Source organism: Pristiophorus japonicus, chromosome 14, assembly GCF_044704955.1.
Source record: "Pristiophorus japonicus isolate sPriJap1 chromosome 14, sPriJap1.hap1, whole genome shotgun sequence".
Taxonomy (NCBI): Eukaryota; Metazoa; Chordata; class Chondrichthyes; family Pristiophoridae; genus Pristiophorus; species Pristiophorus japonicus.
This window is the reverse complement of record NC_091990.1, coordinates 141,170,130-141,195,369: the sequence shown is the minus strand read 5'-3', so window position 1 is coordinate 141,195,369 and position 25,240 is coordinate 141,170,130. Positions and strand designations below refer to the sequence as shown.

The window sequence follows — 25,240 nt, the reverse complement described above, 5'->3', positions numbered from 1 at the left end:
ACTTAGGGTAGTCTTTGGCCAGGGACTCCCAAGTGTCGGTGGGGATGTTGCACTTTATCAGGGAGGCTTTGAGGGTGTCCTTGTAATGTTTCCGCTGCCCACCTTTTGCTCGTTTGCAATGAAGTCGAGTCGAGCGCTGGCTTTGGAAGTCTCGTGTCTGGACCATCCGGACTGGGGGTCAAGCAGGGCTGCATCATCGCCCCAACCCTCTTCTCAATCTTCCTCGTTGCCATGCTCCACCTCACAGTCGACAAGCTCCTCGCTGGAGTGGAATTAAACTACAGAACCAGTGGGAAACAGATAAAAGACAGGTGATAAAATGGAATTGTTCATATTAGTTGAAGAATAAAAATTGATAAATATATTGAGCAGTGTGGGTCAGCAACAATGAAAACTATTAAAGTAAGAAATAAAATCCCCTTTGTGTAAATAATTTTCTGTAATCAGTCCTAAAATGACCATTTAATAATTTGAACCTGTGTTTCCTTGTTGTACCTCTGTAATAGCCAAGTTTGCCAACGATACAAAGATGGGAGGAAAAGCATTGTGTGAGGGGAACACAAAAAATCTGCAAAAGGACATAGACAGGCTAAGTGAGTAGGCAAAAATTTGGCAGATGGAGTATAATGTTGGAAAGTGTGAGGTCATGCACTTTGGCAGGAAAATCAAAGAGAAAGTTATTATTTAAATGGAGGAAGATTGCCAAGTGCTGCAGTTCAGCGGGACCTGGGGTACTTGTGCATGAAACACAAAAGGATAGTATGCAGGTACAGCAAGTGATCAGGAAGGCCAATGGAATCTTGGCCTTTATTGCAAAGGGCATGGAGTATAAAAGCAGGGAAGTCTTGATACAGCTATACAAGGGTATTGGTGAGTCCATACCTGGAATACTGCGTGCAGTTTTGATTCCCATATTTTCGAAAGGATATACTTGCTTTGGAGATACTTCAGAGAAGGTTCACTAGGGTTGATTCCGGGGATGAGGGGGTTGACTTATGAGGAAAGATTGAGTAGGTTGAGCCTCTACTCAATGGAGTTCAGAAGAATGAGATGTGATCTTATCGAAATGTATAAGATTATGAGGGTCTTGACAAAGTGGATGCAGGGAGGATGTTTCCATTGATAGGGGAGACTAGAACTAGAGGGCATAATCTTAGAATAAGGGGCCGCCCATTTAAAACTGAGATGAGAATAAATTTCTTCTCTGAGGGTTGTGGATCTGTGGAATTCGCTGCCTCAGAGAGATGTGGAAGCTAGGACAGTGAATAAATTTAAGACAGAAATAGACAGTCTCTTAAACGATAAGGGAATAAGGGGTTATGGGGAATGGACAGGGAAGTGGAACTGAGTCCATGATCGGATCAGCCATGATCATATTAAATGGCGGAGCAGGATCGAGGGGCCGTATGGCCTATTCCTGCTCCTATTTCTTATATTCTTATGTTCTTATGTAATATAAATTAAAGTACTTCTGCAATATAAACTAAAGTAACATTCTGAGTTTCCTTTTTATGTTCCTTGAACATTATATACTTCTATAAGATCTCAGACACCTCCTTTCTTTGACTCATATTCGACCATTATTGGTTCTATGAGAGAAATAGCTTGCCTTTATATAGTGCCTCTCGTGACCTCATACATTCCAAACTGCTTTACAGTAAGTGAATTGCTCTTGAAGTGTTGTACTGTACAAAGCGCCGCATGCCAATTTGTGCATAGCAAGGTGCCACAAACCGCAATTAATGAATAACCAGAAAGTGTGTTGTTTGGTGTTAGTTGAGGGATACATATTGTCCACGACACTGGAAGAACTTCTTTGACTAGTGTTATGGGATCTTTTATGTCCACCTGAGAATGTCTCATTTAAAGATGGCTCCTCCAACAGTGCAGCATTCCCTCAGTCCTGCATTGAAGTGTTGGCCTGGATTTTGAGCTAAAATCTCTGGCGTGTGGGTTGACCAAATGGCCTTCTGAATTGAAGGTGAGAATGCAACCATAGCTTTTGTCAAAAGCTTTCAACAAGTCGAGGTACACCACATCCCACCACCATCCACTTGGATTGTGACTTCCTCAAAGAAATCAAGGAGGCTGGTCATAAATCTTTATGGTACAGTAATTTAAATATGGTCCTCCATGCAGATTTGTATTTACGACCAAAAGGCGAATGGGATTCTTACCACAGTAATTTTTATTTGATATCAACACTGGAGGAAAGTACGCAGCATTTTATGACTTCTTTGAGAAGCTGTGCCAATCATAGATTAGCGACCACAACATAACCATTCAAATAATCTTTTGTTCATCAGCCTGATGGATTAAGGGCTGAATTTTTGGTTCCGTTCATTTTGGGGCGGTAATGGCGGCGGGGTGGTAAAGTTTGTGCTCTGGAACTGTTTGCACCTCAGTCAACAAAATTCATCAGCTGGGCCCTGAATGTGGGGCAGAATGCTAAGGGAGGCGATCTTTTAGATCATGGAATCTAATATGGCCAGAGTGATCACCTGGACTAGTTTTAATCGCTTGGATGGGTCGGATTTTTCCATATTTTTTTCCCCAATTGGCCTGGGTTTTTATCTGTTTTTTTTGTCTCTCCCAGGTGATCGCATGGCTCCGGGTGAGTTGGAGTGTAAAATGTTGCGATACGTGGGGTGTCACAGTTGTGTGAGATGGACTGGTTGGGCCGGATGCTCTTTACCTGTCCGCCATTGTTCATTGTTCATAGGTTTATATGTAACCTTCAGAGCTGCTGACCGAGGGCCGTGTGGCTCTTTGACGGCCGGCGCGGACATGATAGGCCGAAATGGCCGCCTTCTGCGCCGTAAAATTCTATATTTCTATGTTTAGGGCGCAAGGCCAGCTGAGCAACTGAAAATTCATTGCTTAAAAGCCAGTCATGGAGTGCCCAAAAGAGAGGATTCTGTAGCAAAAATAAAATAGCACTGAAAAGCACAACAAACATTCCCAATGCCTTAAACACCCCACAATAAGCGACATCACAAAAATAAAACTAAACAAAACAATCAAACATACCACATTCACCAATTGCATCACTCACCATTACCGGGACAGCTCTGACTGCCTGGCGCGCTACAGGACGCGCTATAGGTTCAGCACACAACAAATTTCACCGCACAGTCGAAACCGGCGGCGTCGCACACCAGCTCGCCGCTCCCGAGCGGTGCTGCTCGGCAAAACCGGAAAATCATTTCCCGGCGGGAAGCTGGGAGCTGGCCGCCTGCCCAGAAACCATCTCCACCGTCATAACCTCCACCCCCCTGGGGCGTGAAAAGTGGTGGCAACATAGCGAAAATCCAGCCCGAAGAGCTTTAACCTCGAGCTGTTGAAAGAAAGACAACTGATGAAAGTTTTCTGTCCTGTTTAGTTAGAACTAGAATGAAAAATTGTTCAGAACCACAGAATTTGGACTACTTTGTGCAATCTTGCACATATTTCCATCCTACTGGTCCACAGCTCTGTTACTATCAGTGCCAAATCATGTGGAATCAAGGTACTCAACATTATTCTTCAGCATTCAGGAAAACAAGACTCCCAAGTTTCTGCAAAACCATGAGTACAAAAAAAGATTTTCTATTTGTCTGGCTCAGTAGTATTTTGGTGAAAGGAAAGTATTAATCTGTGATGTTATATACATCAAATTGCAGAGTTATTTTGCCCACTAGATAGTCCTTCTAGGTATGATATCAGTAATCTTTTTATATGTCACTGCTAATCAGCATGTGAAGCTATAGATTTTTTGCTGTAGGCTGGTGTGCAACGGCCACCACACGTTAAAAAATTCCATGCACAGGCATCTTTCACCCTTCAACAGGCAGTTCGGGACCTGGAATATTAGGTCCTTCATTGAAACATCAGTGAACTCATCCCTTTTTGGCGTGGAAGCAAGTCATCCTCGATACGAGGGATCGCTTATGATGATGATGATGACGCTATAGATTTGTCAAAATGTGAAAATCTTTGTAATTTGATTTTATATGTGGAGCTAGGAGATTTTGTGCAAATATAATTTCCATTTCCTCACTCCCAGCATGATGGTATGAGGTGACTATGCTCAGTGTGGGGATGTTGAAGGAAAAATTCTATTGTAAGATGAGTATCATTTCATTATGTATATATGTTCTTAAGTTGTGAAGTGCTTATGTATTACATATGATTTCCATTTTGTAACATGTTTGAGGACCTCGAGCGCTACGTCTTGAGCCTCAGGACATTGAGGTGAGAATCGGGGTGCACAGTCAATGTGGCTAGCAATCCACCTGGCTCCTGGAGTGTGAGGCCTGAGGGATTTTAACTCTCGGAACTCATTTAAATAGCGCTGAACTGTCTGTATAAGTTTTTGTTGGGGATTACTAACAGATATCAGTGCAGGAACGGAGATAAAAGGTCAGGCTGAGGAGCCTAAGGATTCCTTCAAGGGTCTGGAGCGGCACTCCTGCTCCTGCTCGGAATCCTCACCAAAATTTACAAAAATACTTACATTGGCCGCTTGTGGATACTCTGCAGTCCCGGGGCAGTGTTCACTGGTGCTTTGGCACTGTGCAAGCCTCCCGATTTTTGGAGTTAAAATCGGATTGCGCCATCGATAACATCATCGAACAACAGCTTCCACATATTACGTAGTCGCTTGCCTGCCTGGAGTGGGCAGTTCTCTCACGCCTGAATTCTGTCCGCTTAAAATAACAGAGGGCAAGAGCACGGCACAACCCCCCACCACCATTTTAACAATCCATACGCTCTGTTTGCGATGAATGGGTCAATATCTTAGCTTTGGTTTCTTTCTTTGAATATTTGCTGTTACATTAAAAAAAGCCAAGGATCCAATGATTATAGAAAATGCTTAAAACACAGAACAGATCTGTCAACATCTGTGAAGAAAAAAGACAAGTTAATGTTTTGGATGTAGACACTCTGAACTAGCAACTAATTCTTTATTGAAGTAAAGGAAAGGGTTAATGAAGGTATTGTGGTTAAAGTTGCATATGTGGACTTTGAAAAGTTATTTGATAAATAATCAACTTGTTAGCCAAATTGATGACCTTGGATTGAAGGGACAGTGACAGTGTGGATACGAAATTGGCAAAGAGACAGAAAACAGAGAGTAGTGGTGAATGGTCATTTTACAGGGAAGTGGTGGCCCCTGGGAGTTGGTGTTGGGAACACTGCTCTTTTTTTGATCTATATTGATGTCCTGGACTTGGGTATACAGAACATAATTTCAAAGTTTGCAGATGAAATGAAACTCGGAAATGTAATAAACAGTGAGGAAGATAGTATCAGACTTCAGGAGGACATAGACAGATAAGAACATAAGAAAAAGGGGCAGGAGTGGGCCATACGGACCCTCAAGCCTGCTCCGCCATTCAATAAGATCGTGGCTGATCTGATCATGGACTCAGCTGCACTTCCCTGCCCAGTCTCCATAACTCCTTATCACTTTATCGTTAAAGAAACTGTCTATTTCTGTCTTAAATTTATTCAATGTCCCAGCTTCCACAGCTCACTGAGGCAGCGAATTTCATAGATTTACAACCCTCTGAGAAAAGAAATTTCTCCTCAACTCAGTTTTAAATGGGCGGCCCTTTATTCTACGATCATGCCCTCTAGTTCTAGACTCCCCCATCAGTGGAAACATCCTCTCTGCATCCACCTTGTCAAGCCACCTCATAATCTTATACGTTTCGATAAGATCACCTATCATTTTTCTGAATTCCAATGAGTAGAGGCCCAACCTACTCAACCTTTCCTCATAAGTCAAACCCCTCATCTCCGGAATCAAGCAAGTGAACCATCTCTGAACTGCCTCCAAAGCGAGTATATCCTTTCTTAAATATGGAAACCAAAACTGCACACAGTATTCCAGGTATGGCTCTCTAATACCCTGTATAGCTGAAACAAGACTTCCCTGCTTTTATATTCCATCCCCTTTGCAATAAAGGCCAAGATTCCATTGGCCTTCCTGATCACTTGCTGTACCTGCACACTATCCTTTTGTGTTTCATGCACAAGTACCCTCAGGTCCCGTTGTATCGCAGCACTTTGCAATCTTTCTCCATTAAATAATAACTTGCTCTTTGATTTTTTTCTGCCAAAGTGCATGACCTCACACTTTCCAACATTATACTCTATCTGCCAAATTTTTGCCCACTCACTTAGCCTGTCTATGTCCTTTTGCGGATTTTTTGTGTCCTCCTCACACTTTGCTTTTCCTCCCATCTTTATATCGTCAGCAAACTTGGCTACGTTACACTCAGTCCCTTCTTCCAAGTCGATAATATAGCTTGTAAGTAGTTGGGGTCCCAGCACTGATCCCTGCTGCACCCCACTAGTTACTGGTTGCCAACCCGAGAATGAACTATTTATCCCGACTCTCTGTTTTCTGTTAGTTAGCCAATCCTTATAGTTATCTATGCTAATATATTACCCCCAACCCCGTGAACTTTTATCTTGTACAGTAACCTTTTATGTTGCACCTTGTCAAATGCCTTCTGGAAGTCCAAATACACCACATCCACTGGTTCCCCTTCATCCACCCTGTTCGTTACATCTTCAAAGAAGTCCAGCAAATTTGTCAAACATGACTTCCCTTTCATAAATCCATGCTGATTCTGCCTGACCAAATTTTGCTTTCCCAAATGTCCTGCTGCTGCTTCTTTAATAATGGACTCCAACATTTTCCCAACCACAGATGTTAGGCTAATTGATCTATAGTTTCCTGCTTTTTGTCTGCCTCCATTTTTTAAATAGTGGTGTTACATTTGCAGTTTTCCAATCTGCTGGGATCGCCCCAGAATCCAGGGAATTTTGGTAAGTTACAACCAATGCATCCACAATCCCTGCCGCTACTTCTCTTAAGACCCTAGGATGCAAGCTATCAGGTTCAGGGGATTTATCTGCCTTTAGTCCCATTATGTTACTGAGTACCACCTCCTTAGTGATTGTGATTGTGTTAAGTTCCTCCCCCCCTATAGCCCCTTGACTATCCACTGTTGGGATATTGTTAGTGTCCTCTACCATGAAGACTGATACAAAATATTTGTTCAGAGTTTCGGCCATCTCCATGTTCCCCATTACTAATTCCCTGGTCTTGTCCTCTAAGGGACCAACATTTACTTTAGCCACACTTTTCCTTTTTATATACCTATAGAAACTCTTGCTATCTGTTTTTATATTTTATGCTAATTTACTTTCATAGTCTCTCTTCCCTGTCTTAATCATTTTTTTATTCATTCTTTGCTGGCTTTTAAAAGCTTCCCAATCTTCTGTTCTCCCACTCGTTTTGGCCACTTTGTATGTTGTCCTTTATTTCTTTCGTTAGCCACAGATGGCTATCTTTTCTCTTACACCCTTTCCTCCTCACTGGAATATATTTGTCTTGAGAGTTGTGAAATATCTCCTTAAATGTGCACCACTGCTCATCAACCGTCCTACACTTTAATCTATTTTCCCAGTCCACTTTAGCCAACTCTGTCCTCATTCCTTCATATCTCCTTTATTTAAGCTTAGTACGCTGGTTAGAGATTCAACTTTCTCACCCTTCACTTGAATTTGAAATTGAATCATGCTATGATCACTCATTCCAAGCAGATCCTTTACTGGGAGATTGTTTATTAATCCAGTCTCATTACACAGGACCTGATCTAAGATAGTCTTCCCCCTGGTTGGTTCAATTACATACTGCTCAAGGAACCCGTCCCTTATGCACTCTATGAACTTCTCCTCAAGACTACCCTGACCAATTTGATTTGTCCAATCAATATGGAGGTTAAAATTACCCATGATTATTGCTGTTCCCTTTTTACAAGTCCCCACTAATTCCTGGTTTATGTTCCGACCAACAAGGTTCCTACTGTTAGGGGGCCTATTGACTATGCCCACCAATGACTATTTCCCTTTATTATTTCTTATCTCCACCCAAACTGATTCAACATCCTGATCCTTTGAGCCAATATCATTTCTCACCATTGCAGTGATTCCATCCTTTATCAATAGAGCTACCCCACCTCCTTTTCCTTTCCGTTTGTCCTTCCGGATTGTCAAATACCCCTGAATATTTAATTCCCAGTCCTGGTCACCTTGCAACCACGTCTCTGTAATGGCTATCAGATCATACCCATGTGTCTCAAATTGTGCCATCAACTCATCTATTTTGTTACAAATGCTACGTGCATTTAGACAAAGTGCCTTTAAATTTGTTTTTTCACCCATTTTTCCTGCTCGTTTCCTCTCTCCTTCAAACTCACTTTCTTTATTTTTGCTTTCTAATTCCAGCTTTATTCCCCTCCCGACTGAATCTATTTTCAGGTTCCCATCCCCCTGCCAAGCTAGTTTAAACCCTCCCCAACAGCACTAGCAAACCCCCCCGTGAGGATATTGGTCCCGGCTCTGTTGAGATGCTACCTGTCCGGTTTGGACAGGTCCCACCTCCCCCAGAAGCGGTCCCAATGTCTCAGGAAACTAAAGCCCTCCCACCTGCACCATCTCTTCAGCCACGTATTCATCTGCTCTATCCTTCTATTTCTGTGCTCACTAGCTTGTGGCACTGGGAGTAATTGGGAGATTACTACCTTTGAGGTCCTGCTTTTTAATCTCTCTCCGAGCTCCCAAAACTCAGCCTGCAGAACCTCATCTCTCTTCCTACCTCTGTCATAGGTACCGATGTGGACCATGATATCTGGCTGTTAACCCTCTCCCCCCCAGAATGCCCTGCAGCCGCTCAGTGACATCCTTGACCCTGGCAGCAGTGAGGCAACATACCATCCTAGAGTCACGTCTGCAGCCGCAGAAACACCTGTCTGCTCCCCTGACTATGGAATCCCCTACAACTATAGCTCTTCCATTCTTCTTCCTCCCACCCTGTAAGCTGAGCCACCCATGGTGCCGTGGACTTGGCTCTGGCTACACTCCCCAGAGCCACCATCGCCTTCAAAACAGTACTGGTTGGAGGGCGAGATGGACTTAGGGGACTTCTGCCTAGTCCTCCTCTTCTGTCCAGGGGTCACCTAAACCCTATCTGCCTGCAAACTCTTAAGCTGTGGGGTGACCGCCTCTAGAAATGTGTTATCCACGTAGCTCTCAGTCTTGCGGATGCACTGCGGTGACTCCAGCCGCTGCTCAAGCTGCAAAACACTGAGCTCGAGTTGGTGCAGCTGGAGACACCTCCTGCACACGTGGTCGTCCCGGCTGCGTGAAGCATCCAGGGTTTCCCATATGCCACAGGCTGTGCAATCCACGGGACTGAGTTGCCCTGCCATCCCTCTAGTTACACTTGCAACTATCAACTAGAACTAAACTCTAAACCTTACCAAAACACACCCAGCCGCTACTCAGCAAACAGCCGATTTAATTAACTGGTTCTCCTTAGATAATAAGGATATATCTTCACTTGCAGTTCTTACTTACAACAATGCCAATGGTTTCCTACAAAAAAGAAAAATACTCACCAATCCACCAGCCAATCACTTATCTGCTTGGCTGTGACGTCACACTTCGATTTCGATTTTTTTTTTGACATCTTGTTCCTACAGCTGCTGACTCCTCCTGACTGCCACGCCCTCGATCCTCCCGCTGTTCAGATTGGTGAAACGGGCAGACACATGGCAAATTAAATTTAACTCAGGGAAGTGTGAATTGAGCAAGAGTAGGAAAAATGAGGAGAAGCAATATAAAGTAACTGGTAGAACTTGAAAAGGGGTGCAGGAACAGGGAGAGATGGGGTTGTCTGTGCACAAGTCTTTGAAGGTGGCAGGATGTGTAGATAAGTCTTTAAAAAAAACAGGCGGGATCCTTGGCTTTATAAATAGAGGCATAGAGTACAAACGCAAGGAAGTTATACTCAACCTTTACAAATCATTGATTAGCCCTCAGCTGGCGTATTCGTTCAATTCGGGGCACCGCACTTTAGGAAAGATGTCAAAGCCTTGTAGAGGGTGCAGAGGAGATTTACGAATAAATAAGGAGAAACTGTTTTTAGTAGCAGACGGGTCGATCACTAGATTTAACAGATTTGACGTAATTGGCAAAAGAGCAAGAGTTGAGAAGAGCAGAATTTTTTTTACACTGTGATGTGTTATGAACTGGAATGCACTGCCTGAAAGGGTGGTGGAAGCAGATTCAATAATAACATAAGGGAATTGGATAAATACTTAGAGGGGAAACATTTGTCGGGCTCTGAAAAAAAGAGCAGGGGAGTGGAACTAATTGTATGGCTCTTACAAAGAGCTGGCACAGGCACAATGTGATGATTGGCTTCCCCCTGTGCTATATCATTCTATGACTCAATGATTTTGTTTACCCTGATTGTAATCTCACCCGTTAAATTAATGTGTACTTACTCCTGTTACATGAAGGTTTCTGTGCTGATTGAGGCCAAGTGCATGTTGGTCACGTGCTGCAGGATCTTCATTATTTTAACAATAACAACTTAAAAATACTAACTGAAGCCTGTTTCTGCTTTAATTTTATAGTACTGTTAAAAGATGCAATATGTTATGCAATAGAAAATTATTCCTAACATTTCACTATGAACTTCTTATAGCTGAATGCACTGATTGTATATGCCGCATAAACCTTTCTATACCCATAACAATCTTATATACTGTTATAAGATCATTATCAGACACTTCCTCCTTGCTAGAATGAAAAATACAAGTTTCTCCAATCCTTTCTCATGACTCAGACTCTGACACAAGGGATCAGCCTTTAGCTCTTCTCTGCACTGTCTTCAAGAAATGTAATCATAAGTACAGAAGAAATAGGAGCAGGAGTAAGCCATTTGACCCCTCGAGCCTTTTCCGCCATTCAATCAGATCATGGCTGATCTGATCTTGGCCTCAACTCCACTTCCCCGCCCACTCCCTATAATCCTTGACTCCCTTATCGTTCAAAAAATCTGTGACCCAGCCTCCACAGCTCTCTGGATTAGAGAATTCCAAAGATTCACGACCCTCTGAGAAAAGAAATTCCTCCTCATTTCCGTTTTAAATGGGCGACCCCTTATTCTGAAATTATGCCACCTATTTCCACATTCCCCCACGAGGGGAAACATCCTCTCTGCATCTACCTTGTCAAGTCCCCTCAGAATCTTATATGTTTTAATAAAATTACCTAATCGTAACTTGGTGACCAGAATTGGATGTGGTATTCATGTGCGATCTCCATGATGTCAGCATGTACAAGTCTTAACGTGGTGACATTATATTTAGTGGTCTGATTTGACAACGCAATGACATTGTACTTGGACAATGGCCACACAGTGGATGCACATCCATCAGAACACACTTTAATGCTGCTTCACAGAGAGAGCAGCAATGCAATTTAAATACTGGAAAGTGATGCTCATAGACTGCACTCACAGGATCTGGGCAGCAGTACAAAGATCCTCTAGACTGATATTGAGAAGGTTTGCTGGATTTACAGTCTGGCATCAGGAAGAAATTTCACTTAGATTTCTCTCCAAGTGTTACCTGTGGTTTGTCACATCTCCCAACTTAAATCATTTTGGAGAGTCCATAATGCTGCAAATTGTGCATGAACTGCAAGAAGAAATGGATTTGATAGCAAGATGAATGTTTTACTTGCAATATGATATTCAAGCAACATGCTTCTTGCTAGAAGTGGCCATTTTGAGAGTAATTAGTCTGCAACTTCACTGAACAGCTTAATTATTCATCTGGTTAATATATCACACAACAATCTAATCCTTTGGGGCAGATAAATATCTTTAAGACTGTGCTTTACATTTTGAAAATACATCATTTTCCAACCTATCCCAATGTTTTCTGGATTGCTTTTTCCTCCCTCTGCCAAGCTGCTGTATTAATGTGTTATAACACACTTTGAAAATACTTTTTCTCACAAGCTGCAGAAACAGAGCAAAATTATTTTGGCTTTTTGCTGAATTGGGCATTTTGTTTCAGAGTGAAACTTTGCAGGACACTATCTCAGGAAAGTTAATGAGTTGCTTAGAGTCAGTCATGGAATGAATTGGACATGGTATGTGTACTTAATGGGCTGGATGGTCTTTTCTTTTCTAGGCTTTCTAATGTTATTAAGGATACAATATAAATGTATTGCTTCAACATGAGCTTGTTGCACTCTTGTCCCTTGGGGATTCTTCACTTCACTACCCTTCTATTTTCTGACAGATTTTATTGTATTTACATAAAAGACTGCTACCAGACAAAAACAATGGTAACGGAGCAGATGACACAAAATCTACTCACCTTTGAAAGTAGCAGATTGGGCAATCTATTGGATTGGCAGTTTAGTGAGAAATAGCATTATTTAGTTGTGTTCAGCTGTGTTTCCGCAACATACAGGACATCACAATATCTGTGGTTAACAGTGATCGCTTATTTGATATAATTACATTTTATGGGAAGTATAGGAAATATTGGTTCTGAAGAAATGCAAGAATTTTACCTCAGAACCGATTCCATTCTAAATTCACTGCATGATCATGCCCATTTCTCCAGAACCAATATTGAAGTCGTATACATTTACCATATAAAGCATGTCAAATCCAAAATATATCAGAGCCATTGTGTACACTGTGCAAGCAACATGGGTAACTCTTAAAAAAATAAAGCTTGCTGGCAGTGTTACCAGTTCATAATCAGACTTTTCCTGTATGCTATACCATTTTTTGTTTCCATTTTGCACAGATTCTTTTGTTGTGTTTCTTGTACATTTTCATATACACACATCAATATGAACATGTCAGTCTTCATTTGCTTAGCTTTGTTTCTCCCAACTTCTCTCTCTTCCCTCACCCAACCAAAATGTGCAACCACAGCCTGCAGTACACCACAAAAGGAAAGGCTCAGTTTATCTCACTTGTGTATGTTGTGAGTGAATCTCACCAAATAGTTCAGAAGTCATGATTTGAACCTTGCACAAGTTGATTTGGGGATTTGTGTGGGTTCTTGTAGAGGTGCGAGTGGAGTTAACATCACTGAAATGAATAAGTTAAGACAGGCAGAATTCTGAGGTACAATTCTTCCATTTCTCCAGAACCAATATTGTAGTCCCATACTTCACATAAAATCAAATTCTATCAAAAATTTGCCTTAAAGCAGAGTAGACCTCCAAGTTAAAGAAAAAAGATTATTGCCACTGAGCTTGCAAGACTTTGGGTTCAATTTGAGATGTCCACTGCAAAATACTGTGGATTTCTGATGATGTATATTTTGGCTTTGGAGAGCTGAATTGCAAAACTCCCAAAGATTGAATCTGACATGGGCTTTGGTTCATTAAAATTGAATCAGAAGCTGAACTCTGAATGCCCATGTTTGTTGATTATACCATTCACTCGGTTCACTCCATCTGACATTAAGAAGAGGCTGAGTGCACTTGATGCAGTGAAGGCTATGGGCCCTGGCAATATTCCAGTTGTAGTGCTAGAGCTAGTTATCCCTGTGACCAAGCTATTCCAGTAAAGCTGTGGAATGGGCATTTATTCGACAATGTGAAAAATTGCTTACATCTATCCAAGCCACAAATAGCAGGACAAATCTAAACCAGAAATCTCTTCCCGATCATCCAGACAATTATTATTTCCAACAAGAAGCCCAACCACCTTCAGTGGCAACACCAACATGAAGTCCCTCACCATCAATGTCTTGAAAGTCACCTTTGACCAGAAATGAAACTGGGTGAGCCACATGGTTAGAATGGCTGGGTGGGACGAGTGGCTCACTTCCTTATCCCACAAATCCTCTCTATCATCTGCAAGGCTCAAGGCAGGAAGGAGTTGGAGTGCTCGCCATTCACCTAGATGGGTGCAGTCACAACATTCAAGAAGCTCACCCTATCCAGGATAGAGCAATCCACTTGATTGGCGCTCCTGCTACTGGTCTCAATATCCACCCCTCCACTAGTGCTACGCTGTGATACAGGGTAGTACCTACCGCAGCAAGTCACGAAGCTTACTTTGACAGCCTATCCCAGTCCTACGGCCTGCACTAACAAATAAGAAAAGAGCAGCAATATCACAGGAATATGATCACCTCCAAGTTACACACTATCCTGACTTGGACACATACCGCCATTCCTTCATTTTGTGAAAATCCTGTAAATTTCTACCGAACACAATTGTGCCAATCTGCTGGGCAAGCCACATTGTTCGCATGCCAGACACGAGACACCCAAATCAAGCGCTCTACTTGGAACTCCTTCATGGCAAATGAGCCAAAGGTGGGCAGAGGAAATATTACAAGGGCACCCTCAAAGCCTCACTCAGAAAGAGCAACATCCCCACTGACACCTGGGAATCCCTGGCCATAGACCGCCCTAAGTGGAGGAAGTGCATCCAGGAGGGCGCCGAGCACCTTGAGTCTCATCACCGAGAGCATGCAGAAATCAAGCGCAGGCAGCGGAAAGAGCATGTTGCAAACCAGTCCCACCTACCCTCTCTCTCAATGACTCTCTGTCCCACCTGTGACAGGGACTGTGGTTCTCATATTGGACTGTTCAGTCATCTAAGGACTCATTTTTAGAGTGGAAACAAGTCTTCCTCGATTCCGAGGACCGACTATGATGATGATGAATAGCACAAGAACTGTAGCCATTCAATGATAAAGCCCTCTCCCCCTTCTCGGAGTGACGAGGGTTGGGCAGTAAATGCAATCTTACCAGTATTGCCCATACAGCAGCAGAATTGTATTCCACCACAATCTGTAACCTCATGGTCTCCTCATGGCACGGCATATCTGTCACTCTACCATTACCATCAAGCCAAGGGACCAATCCTGGTTCAATGAGGAGTGTAGAAGAGCATGTCAGGAGCAGCACCAGGTGTACCTAAAAATGAGGTACCAACCTGGGGAAGCTGCAACACAGGACTATATACATGCTAAGCAGTAGAAGCAACATACTAAGAACAGAGCTAAGCAATCCCACAATCAATGGATCAGATCAAAGCTCTGCAGTCCTGCCACATCCAGTCATGAATGGGGGTGGACAATTAAACAACTAACGGGAGGAGGAGCCTCCATAAATATCCCCATCCTCAATGATGTCGGAGCCCAGCACGCAAGTGCAAAAGACAAAGCTGAAGCAATTGCAACCATCTTCAACCAAGAGGTTCCGAGTGGATGATACATATTGGCCTCCCCCTGAGGTCCCCACCATCACAGAAGCCATTCTTCAGCCAATTCGATTTGCTCCATGTAATATTAAGAAGCGGCTGAGCGCACTAGATACAGCAAAGACGATGGGCTCCGACATTATCCCGGCTGTCGTGCTGAAGACTTGTGCTCCAGAACTAGCCATGCCTCTAGCCAAGCTGTTCCAGTACAGTTACAACATTGGCATCTACCCAACAATGTACAAAACTGTCCACAAAAAACAGGACAAATCCAATACAATCAATTACTGTCCCATCAGTCTATTCTCAATCATCAGCAAAGTGATGGAAGGTGTCATCAACAGTGCTTTCAAGCATCACTTACTCACCAATAATTTGCTCATCGATGCTCAGTTTGGGTTCCTCCAGAACCACTTGGCTCAAGACCTCATTACAGCATTGGTCCAAACATGGACAAAAGAGTTGAATTCCAGAGGTGAGGCGAGAGTGATTGCCCCTGGCCTCCAGGCAGCACTTGACTGAGAGTGGCAGCAAGGAGTCCGAGTAAAATTGAAGTCAATGGGAATAAGGGGGAAAACACTCCACTGGCTTGAATCATACCTAGCACAAAGGAAGATGGTTGTGGTTGTTGGAGGTCAATGATCCCAGCCCCAGGACATCACTGCAGGAGTTCCTCAGGGCAGTGTCCTAGGCCCTACCATCTTCAGTTGCTTCATCAATGACCTTCACTCCATCAAAAGGTCAGAAGTGGGAGTGTTTGCTGATGATTTCAGAGTGTTCAATTCCATTTGAAATTCCTTGGAAAATGAAGCAGTCCATGCTAGCCTGCAGCAAGACCTGGATGACATTCAAGCTTGGGCTGATAAGTGGCAAGTAACATTCACGCCACACAAGTGCCAGGCAATGACCATCTCCAACAAGTGAGTGTCTAACCACCTCCCCTTGACATTCAACGGCATTATCATCACCAATTCCCCCACCATCAACATCCTGGGGGGTCACCATTGATCATAAACGTAACTGGACCAGCCACATAAATAATGTGGCTACAAGACCAGGTCAGAGGCTGGGTATTCTGTGGTGAGTGTCTCACTTCCTGACTCGCCAAAGCCTTTCCACAATCTACAAGGCACAAGTCTGGAGTGTGATGGAATACTCTCCACTTGCCTGGATGAGTGCAGCTCCAGCAACACTGAATAAGTTTGACACCATCCAGGACAAAGCAGCCTGCTTGATTGGCACCCTATTCACCTCCTTCAACATACACTCCCTCCATCACAGGCGCACCATGGCTGCAGGGTGTACCATCTACAAGATGCACCACAGCAACTCACCAAGGCTTCTTCAGCAGCACCTCCTAAACCCGCGACCCCTCCAAGTTACACATGATCCTGACTTGGAAATATATTGCCGTTCCTTCATCGTTGCTGGGTCAAAATCCTGAAACTCCCTCCCTGACAGCACTGTGGGAGTACGTTCACCACAAGGACTGCAGCTGTTGAAGAAGGCAGCTCACCACCAAAGGCAATTAGGGATGGATAATAAATGGTGGCTTAGCCAGTGACGCCCACATCCCAGAACAAAAAAAAATACTCAAAGATTTTTGTTAATGCAAGGAATTTTCTTATCATGTTAAAATATGGTATGATTACTTCATTGGATGTGATATCATAATATGTATTCGAAAAGTGAAAGTTTTCTCTCACTTTAAGACAAGACCAGGTGTAAAAAGAGATCTTTGTAATATGATTTGAGATATAATAATGTGATTAGATTGAGGTTGGCATTCTCAAGATTGTTTATACAACTAAACCCTAAAATAATCATATATTCGTATTATAAATTATTTAGTATCCTGGATTAAAAAAGTCTTATCTGATCTCAATCTGTGTTGGACATCCTGATTATATATTCTTTTCAGATTTTCACTGTATATTGTTGCAGTACCTTATCATACATTTTCTGTACAACTTTATTCTGTATTCCTTTCTGTTTGGCAATTGCTGGTGACTTCCTTTTATTAACAGAAAATAAGTGATCAAAATGAGCATACATATTTACATAATTGATAATTGGTAGAAGATGAGATTGAGTTGATTAATTATTCCCTAATGTCCTTACATATTTATGAACACATTAAATGACATTGTGCTTTCTTAATAAATTAATTTTGTGATATGCTATCACAGAAAATATTGAATGCATTTACAAATGTTTTCTACGGTATTTTAATTGAAAGGGTAACTTCACGGGATTAGATCACATACAACTCCCATAGCATAAACATTGGAGTTTGCCAGGATTGGTGATCAATTTCATTCGTCAGAAAAATTGATACTATGAAGGTGCAACTTTTAATTTGCAAATACCTACTTTTCAAAAGATATTACGGTGGTGAAATGTGCTATTATTAGTCTTAAACCCAGTAAGGAGCAGATGGTGTGCTGAAAGGAAAAACTTGGTCGAAGTGAGTTTTCTGACAGTTGTGATTCCTGAATTCCCGTAAGGGTTAAGAATGTATCAGATGGCATCCAGAAATAATCACCTGATCCAGCAGTATGTTTCAAATCAGTGAGGGAACCTACTGTGAATGACATTTTGTATAACTTCCATACAGGGCAGCTGCTGACTTAAAATTGGTCTAAATCTCTGCAGTGGGAGGTTTTGAATAAGTAACCTGGGAATTAGAAATGAATAAGACAGAATGAAACAGGAAATAAATGAAAAGCTAAAACATTTTTCAAGTTACATTTTAACGTAACAATGATGTGAACACATCCATATAGCATGTTAATCATTATGATCCATGTAGCCACTTGGAAACACTCTGGTCATTCTCGATTCCAAGGTTATGATGCCTGACAAAAGCACAAACAAATCCAACGTGAAGGGATAAGTTTCTGACTCTAATACTCCCAATATTGCATGAAGTGGTGAGATGGTGGAAGAAATTTACAGCCAAAAATAAGAGTATTAAGAATTTACTGAAGGATAATTATTAATGGATGCATTATTTAGTTGAACATGTACAACAATTATGATTATACTGTCATCATCATCGGCAGTCCCTTGAAATCGAGGAAGACTTGCTTCCACTCTAAAAGTGAGTTCTCAGGAACTGTACAGTCCAATACGGGAATTACAGTCTCTGTCACAGGTGGGACAGCCAGTCGCTGAAGGAAAGGGTAGGTGGGGAGTCTGGTTTGCCGCACGCTCCTTCCACTGTCTGCGTTTGGTTTCTGCACGCCCTCGACGATGAGATCCGAGGTGCTCAGCACCCTCCCAGATGCTCCTGTAAAGAGATTTGAGCAACTATTGTCAGATTTTTTAATGTGATTATTACCAACATTTTTAATTACCCAAATTATTTCGAGCAACATTATCTAAATGTCAAAGAGTGAAGATTGATGGAAAAAAATCCTCAATTTTGTTTTTCAGAAATCGCATTAGTTTTTGGCTGCCATACTACCAAGCTGTGACTTCTCCTTTCATACCACACAGGTATTGCAATATTTATTTCTCTTACTGTATTCCAGCTAAAGCAAAGCAAGATAGCAAGACATGGATATTGTACAATTTGAGCTAATACTGGCGTATTTTATTCAAATTGAACATACAAATTGCCTGTATCAGCAATAGGAAAGAAAAATTTACAGAAAATGTGATATACACACATTAGTATCTCTCTATTTTATTAGGGTGACCAGATGTTCTTGAACTTCAACATGAATATTTTCTATTGATATTCAAGCCAGTATTCTTCATCCTTGTTAAATTTCTACCATTAGTCTTTATTATTCCATTGCTGTAGTTAGCTATGTTTGATAGCCTTCTAGGAATCAAAAGTTCAGATGCTTTCTTGTAATTAAAGTAGCTTATGTTTACCTGACTATCAGATAAGACAGGTTATTTTCTGCAATTTTTTTTCTTCACCAGTTTTCTATCACAATTTTTCTCCTGACTGGAAGAATTTAATTTCTTCCTGGAGATGCACTTCCACAGGTGCCAGGCTTACTCTGGCATCTTGTCCAAATGACCACTAGGTGAGTTTTTGCTTCTCCCCGTCCAGTGTATACTTGCATACATTTCCAGCAGGGGCCAATTTTCCCTTCCTAATCCAAGGATGTAAGACCAATTTTTGTGCCGTGATTGCGATCAGCAAACACAAGAATTGAACACAGGACCTTCCGTGATCTGTATGCATCAGTTAATCACTGCCTAATCCCACAATGTCATGGGGGGGAGAGGATGGACTTATTATAATTGAACATTAGTTGATGCAATATTTTGATTTCTGTAAAGAAGAGCGGTTACAATGCACAATTAAATCATTTTGAGGAGTTGGCATTAAATCAAGACAGATAACAATATTTTTTCTCTTAAAGATTGTAGATGAAACTTCGTTTTAGCAGTAGCCTTTCTGGTTCACATAGGTTCTACAGGTTCAAACTTTCCTCAGAGTCAGCATGAAATGCCACTTAGTTTTGTTGGAATGATCTCAGAACCAAAATTTGAAACGTAAAATAATTGAAAACTAGATGGAGTCATTTTATGTTTCTACTCCATTTGGGCTAATTGGATTCAGAAGTGCCTGTTCTTTCAATAAGAGACATAGCTGGATGTTCAGTCTTCTGTCACCCCTGTTAGCGCAATGGTGGCGGTAAGCACTTGCGGCAAGCAACTGTTCGCAAAAAGCGAATTCATAAAATATTACGTAAAATGTCATGACAATGGCATCTGTGGCATCTATAGTCTCATTAGTTAGTCCTTGCTGCACATTTTCCTGGCTGGGGGGTGTGGGGACAGATTAAGTTAATTGTTTCTAATACTAGCTTCATAGATGTATGTATTCATGACATGCAGTGGCAACCACCATGGGAATTTCCCTAAATCCCTGCTGACCTAAATTTTGTTTTTGATTGTCTGAAAGGCTTTGAAATTTTGATGTCTGCATCCAAACCTGAATTTTGATTCAACTTAAGTGTTTGTTACTACCATTTTGCCATATTTCTCTGAGTAGTGACAGGAATTAGAAGTATGGGAAATGCAAAAATCTCTTTCTTCCAGTCACAAACACCTGTGAACATGAAGAGCATATATTTGTGTGGTATGCTACTTGAAGAATAGCAACACAGATTGTAAATGCACATATTAGAAGAATTACAGAGAGCTGTGGAGGCTGGGTCATTGAATATATTTGAGGTGGAGATAGACAGAGTTTTGAACGATAAGGGAATAAAGGATTATGGGGAACGGGCAGGGAAGTGGAGCTGAGTCCATGATCAGATCAACCATGATCGTATTAAATGGCGGAGCAGGCTTGAGGGGTCAAATGGCCTACTCCTGCTCCTATTTCTTGTGTTCTTGTGAGATAACTATGTTCTTAGGAGACTGATTTTAAGCCATAGTGTTGGGGGAGGGATGCCCTGGATGGTATGACACATTCTGCAATCACATTGGAAAGAAAGAAAGACTTGTATTCCAAATAGCGCCTTTTGCGACCACTGGATGTCTCAAAGCACTTTACAACCAATTAAGTACTTATGGAGTGTAATCACTATTGGGATGTGTGAAACGCGGCAGCCAATTTGTGCATAGCAAGCTCCCACATACAGCAACATGATAGTGACCAGATTTTGGGCTAGAAATTGAACTTTTGGCAATAGCCATATTTTTTCAGCATTTTTGTACAAAAATACTGTTACAAATACTGCTGTTTCTTAAAGGGCTAAAATTGGCAACAAAATGCGCCCGACAATAAACATTGACATTGCACGAGGATTTGCCATGGAAACTGCCGTCCTCGCCAACTTTAGTCCGAGGCCGATTACTGCTAAAAAGACAGGTCCTGGGAGGGAGGAAAACACACACAAAAAAAAGCAAAAAACAAAAAAAATCAAACATCACAAAACATTTACAAGACCCTTAACTAATTAATCACTGCAAAAGAATTAAAAAATAAAAACTTTAACTTATCTTTTTTGCAGGTCTTCATACTTACTGCTGTTTCTGGAGCTGCAACGCAGCTTGTTACCTGGTGGGTTTTTCCGTGCAGAATACGGGTGCGCCGAACAGCCAATTTAAAACGGTATCGCGGTTTTTGGCATTGCAAGACGGCGGTCCGCTTTTCAGTGGTATTTCAAAACCGCCTGCGCACAATTTTGACTAATTTAGGAGAGCACCTTTTAATGTCAAAAAAGGCAAAATATCGACAAAAAAACGGGCGCTATTTCTAGCCCAATCTGTTTTTGTTATGTTGATTGAGAGATAAAATATTGGCCAGGATACCTCCCCTGCTCTTCTTTGAAATTATACCATGAGATCTTTTACATCCACCTGAAAGGGCAGATGGGGATTTGGTTTAATGTCTCATCTGAAAGATGACACCTCCAACACTGCAGCTGTCCCTCAGCACTACACTGGAATGTCAGCCGAGATTTATGTGCTCAAGTCCCTGGAGTGGGATTTGAACCCACAACCTTCTGATTCAGAGGCACATGTGCTACCATTGAGCCACAGATAACACTGACATGAATAGTGACGCGAATCATAGGGGTGAAAGTTGTCAATGCCGGTATCAGCAAGATGGGCCGATAGTGAATTGGCTTATTTTATTTCGTGCTTGGCATTCATTCCCATTAAATGTTGTGGTGTAAAACTGATTGCTAATTTGCTATCAGATCATTTGTGCTAATAGCATTGACTAATTTCAACCCCATAATGCTGAACATTAGCTGAACATTATTAATAGCATTATGTGAGCATCCTTTGGAAGAACTGTTCTAAACATCTCACCTCTCCGTTAGATGGATTTGAAATCTGAAAATGCATAATAAATGGACTTGATGTTTGGATTAGGATAATACACGATATGTGTATTATGCCTACAGAACTTGTGCAGTGCAAATGTGTTGGTAATTTAGAGCACTTTGCTGAGATCCATACTTAGATGAGGTATGTTTATACAGCATCAACCTTGCCGTTTTAATGCTGGATTTTTTTTAAGCAAAAGGGCAAATTCATTGATCCTGCACTCCCAGTAGGAAATCACAAATGAAGGGAACACTGGTGATAGTACTGGTGTTGGTAATGGAATTGATGAATTTACCATTAAAAGAACTGCTGTCGACAACATAAAGTACAGAAGATATGTTACACTAACCCAGATTGAATAAATGCTGGTTTAATAGACTAAAAGTTGTTAATCTAACACTAAGTGGAGGGTAAAACTGAGAACAAAGTAGGCTAATTAAATAATAGACACCACCAAAACCTAATTATATTCAGTCACTTTAAATAATATATTTCAACAGAAGCACATGCTTAATTTATCCACATTTAAAAGAGCTATAGAAATGTTTAATTTCGCAAAAGGAATTTGGCTGCTCTCCTTAAACCGAGCAATTATTTAACTTCAACTGCTTAATAGGAATGATTTGTCCATTATGATGGTCCTTTGAAAGATGCAGTTTGTGATCAAACTGCTGGTCACCTTGTCCAACTTATATAGTAGAGTTATAGCACCTTTTAACAGTATGCATGGCATTCCTTCAGGAATCTGTCGCACAGTTCATCCAATAACGTATTTTGCACAATAGCCAACACAGTAGGCTGACTCGCAGTATCTAGATAATGAATGTTTCTATTTCAATGTGTATTGAAGCTATATTTTACATGGTATGATTACATTATATATCCAAGCCCATTTTCAAAAGATGCTGATGGAGTTGCTACAATGTTCTGCCACACAATGGTACAGCACCATGGAGTAAGAATAGACTAGTTTCGCAAAGCAAGAGATGTTGGCACTGTTGTGTCTCCTAATGTTCCTTGATTCATTTTTATACTGTGAAAGGGAGAGTAGAGAATCTCCCATCTTTTTAGAATGACCAATTGGTACGGAAAGATCAGAGAGATTGGGCAGTACAGGAATGGAAGTCCTGGGAGGGGTTTGATGGCAAAGATCGGGAGATAATTGAAACCAACATCAAGCATGCTAATTTTATACAGAAGTAGCACTGTCAACTCAAGTGTTTCACATAACTAACTGACTAAATGTTAAACCATGCTATCATTGTCATGAATGAAGTACTTAAACTGTTGAGCATTTATTCCATACATCTCATTTTTTACTGTTAAAATAAAGTAAATGGCTATCGGATAATGCTAAAGTTGGTAACAGTAAAATCTTAACTATGAATATCTGATATGTAAATTAAATGGAGTTGATTTATCTCCTGGATTCTTTGGGGAGTGCGAGTTTTTATTATGCTCACTGTAAAATTGGTATTTGCAGTATTTTAACTTTTATAACATTTCCACATGCAGAAGCTATAGTAATAATGTAATGAGCATAGATATCGTAAAGAAAATCTGCTCTAAGTAGGTTTCTGTGTAATTGGAACAGTCCATCAGGAAAGTCTATATACTGAGATTTCTCTTTCAAAAACCAATAGAATGATGAACATACTGTCAGGGTTAAAGGGTCTGCTTTGGACTGATAAGTTATCTGCTGCACACATTACTCAGCTGTTCATCTCTGAAGTGCATCTATTTGGAATCAAAACTTAAACCACATCTAGTGACAGTCACTTGACATCAAGGCTGGGAAATTCGTCGGAGATGGTTCCTCTCTGCTGACTTTGCTTCCGGGATCTACGTAGAATATAGGAATGATAACAAAGAAACAGCAATGTTGCTTGGACTTGTCACAAGAATGTTGAAGTATCATTTTAAACCCAGTAGAGGGTGCTCCTCTGACATTGGGGGATAGAGGCATATTGGTGGAGATTAGAGGAAAGATAACTAATTGTCCATATTAAATCTGAACTATGAGTGCTTGATAATAACATTAAAATTAGTATTAAAAGGTGGGAAATTGCATCATTTGTTACACAAGCGTAGTGATTTTACAATACAGCCTGGAGGCTTTGGGAATCATAGTCATATGAGTGATGGAATAGTGTGGTAATCAGTAAGTGACCGACGATATACTTCTGTTCAAAGCTGTTATGTATGCTGTGCATCCTGTTTGTTAAACCTTCTTCCCAACTTTTTGCTTTGAGTTCATGCCATTGCTGAACAGTTCCTTCATCAATCTATTGCCAAACTGTATCTCTCTCACAACATGGAATGGAATGTGTCCATCCATCTTCCCTCCATTACCACACAGTTAAAGTGCAGCTCAAACTGCAGCAGAGTGTAAAGAGACTCACTTATGAACTGTACTTTTTGGCAAAGGAGTTTTTCTTGTTTCCTGCTCTCCCCACCCCCAACTTCTCAGAAATGCTAATCTCGCCCATGTTACTGAAAGAGCAGAGGTCAAGGGTTTTTTCCATGGGAAGAAAGGATTGTTTAACCTTGATAGCTATCTCGAGAACAGCACAGGTAGAACATTATAAGCAGTCTGCTCTCTTTGCCCCCCAAAATTTGTGGCCTGGGAAGTTCAGAACTGGAGAGAAAAGGGGGCAGGATAAAAAATAACGGAGGAATCTGGAGGTAGCCCACAGTCTTTATAAAATTCCAGAGTATAAGTATGGTGGCATCCTCAAAATAATGATACAGTTATGGACATAAGCTTTCTGCTATAATCATTCTCTGCTGGTAGGGACACAATCCTCAAAGCAGAAATCTTACCATTATGATAATTTGATCACCAATAGTGTAAAAATACAACCAAATGAAAGGCTGCATCTTTTAAGATAAATGCTCAATTTAGTAATACTTTGACCATGAATTTTACGACAGGAATTCATTAACTGCCAACCAATGCCATTTGCTGGTGTGCTGAGTTACAAATTATTGCAACAAAAAATCATGTTTATTTTCAGTGTTCCCCTCGAGCGTGTTTTTCACTACACTGCTTTCCGAACAGGTGCCTGAGGTACTGTACTCAGATGACTGAGGAGGAACTGATCTTACTCACAGTTCAAGAATTATCAAGGATTTCACATAGTTGAGTGCAAAAGGCTGAACTGACAGATTGGTTTTTAAAACCGTGATAATGAGTGTTCCAGCATTTACGACCGTCACCTATCGCCTCCTTTCCCTGAACTGGTGACACTTCCCGACAGCAATTTTCCTGAACAATAAAAGCAAGTCATCTAACCTGCTGCTGCTTTGGATATTAATTCTCAC

General features: G+C 41.3%; 1 protein-coding gene across 3 annotated transcripts in view; it reads left to right on the top strand.

The window, feature by feature from the left end:
- The window catches only part of LOC139280134 (leucine-rich repeat-containing protein 4C-like), a 1,057,670-nt gene that overhangs the window by 432,388 nt on the left and 600,042 nt on the right, over positions 1-25,240 (top strand). For all 3 annotated transcript variants that reach the window (XM_070899660.1, XM_070899658.1, XM_070899659.1), the window contains exon 3: positions 18,542-18,604. The gene's annotated coding sequence lies outside the window, so the exon portion shown is untranslated. The remainder of the gene's footprint in view (positions 1-18,541; positions 18,605-25,240) is intronic.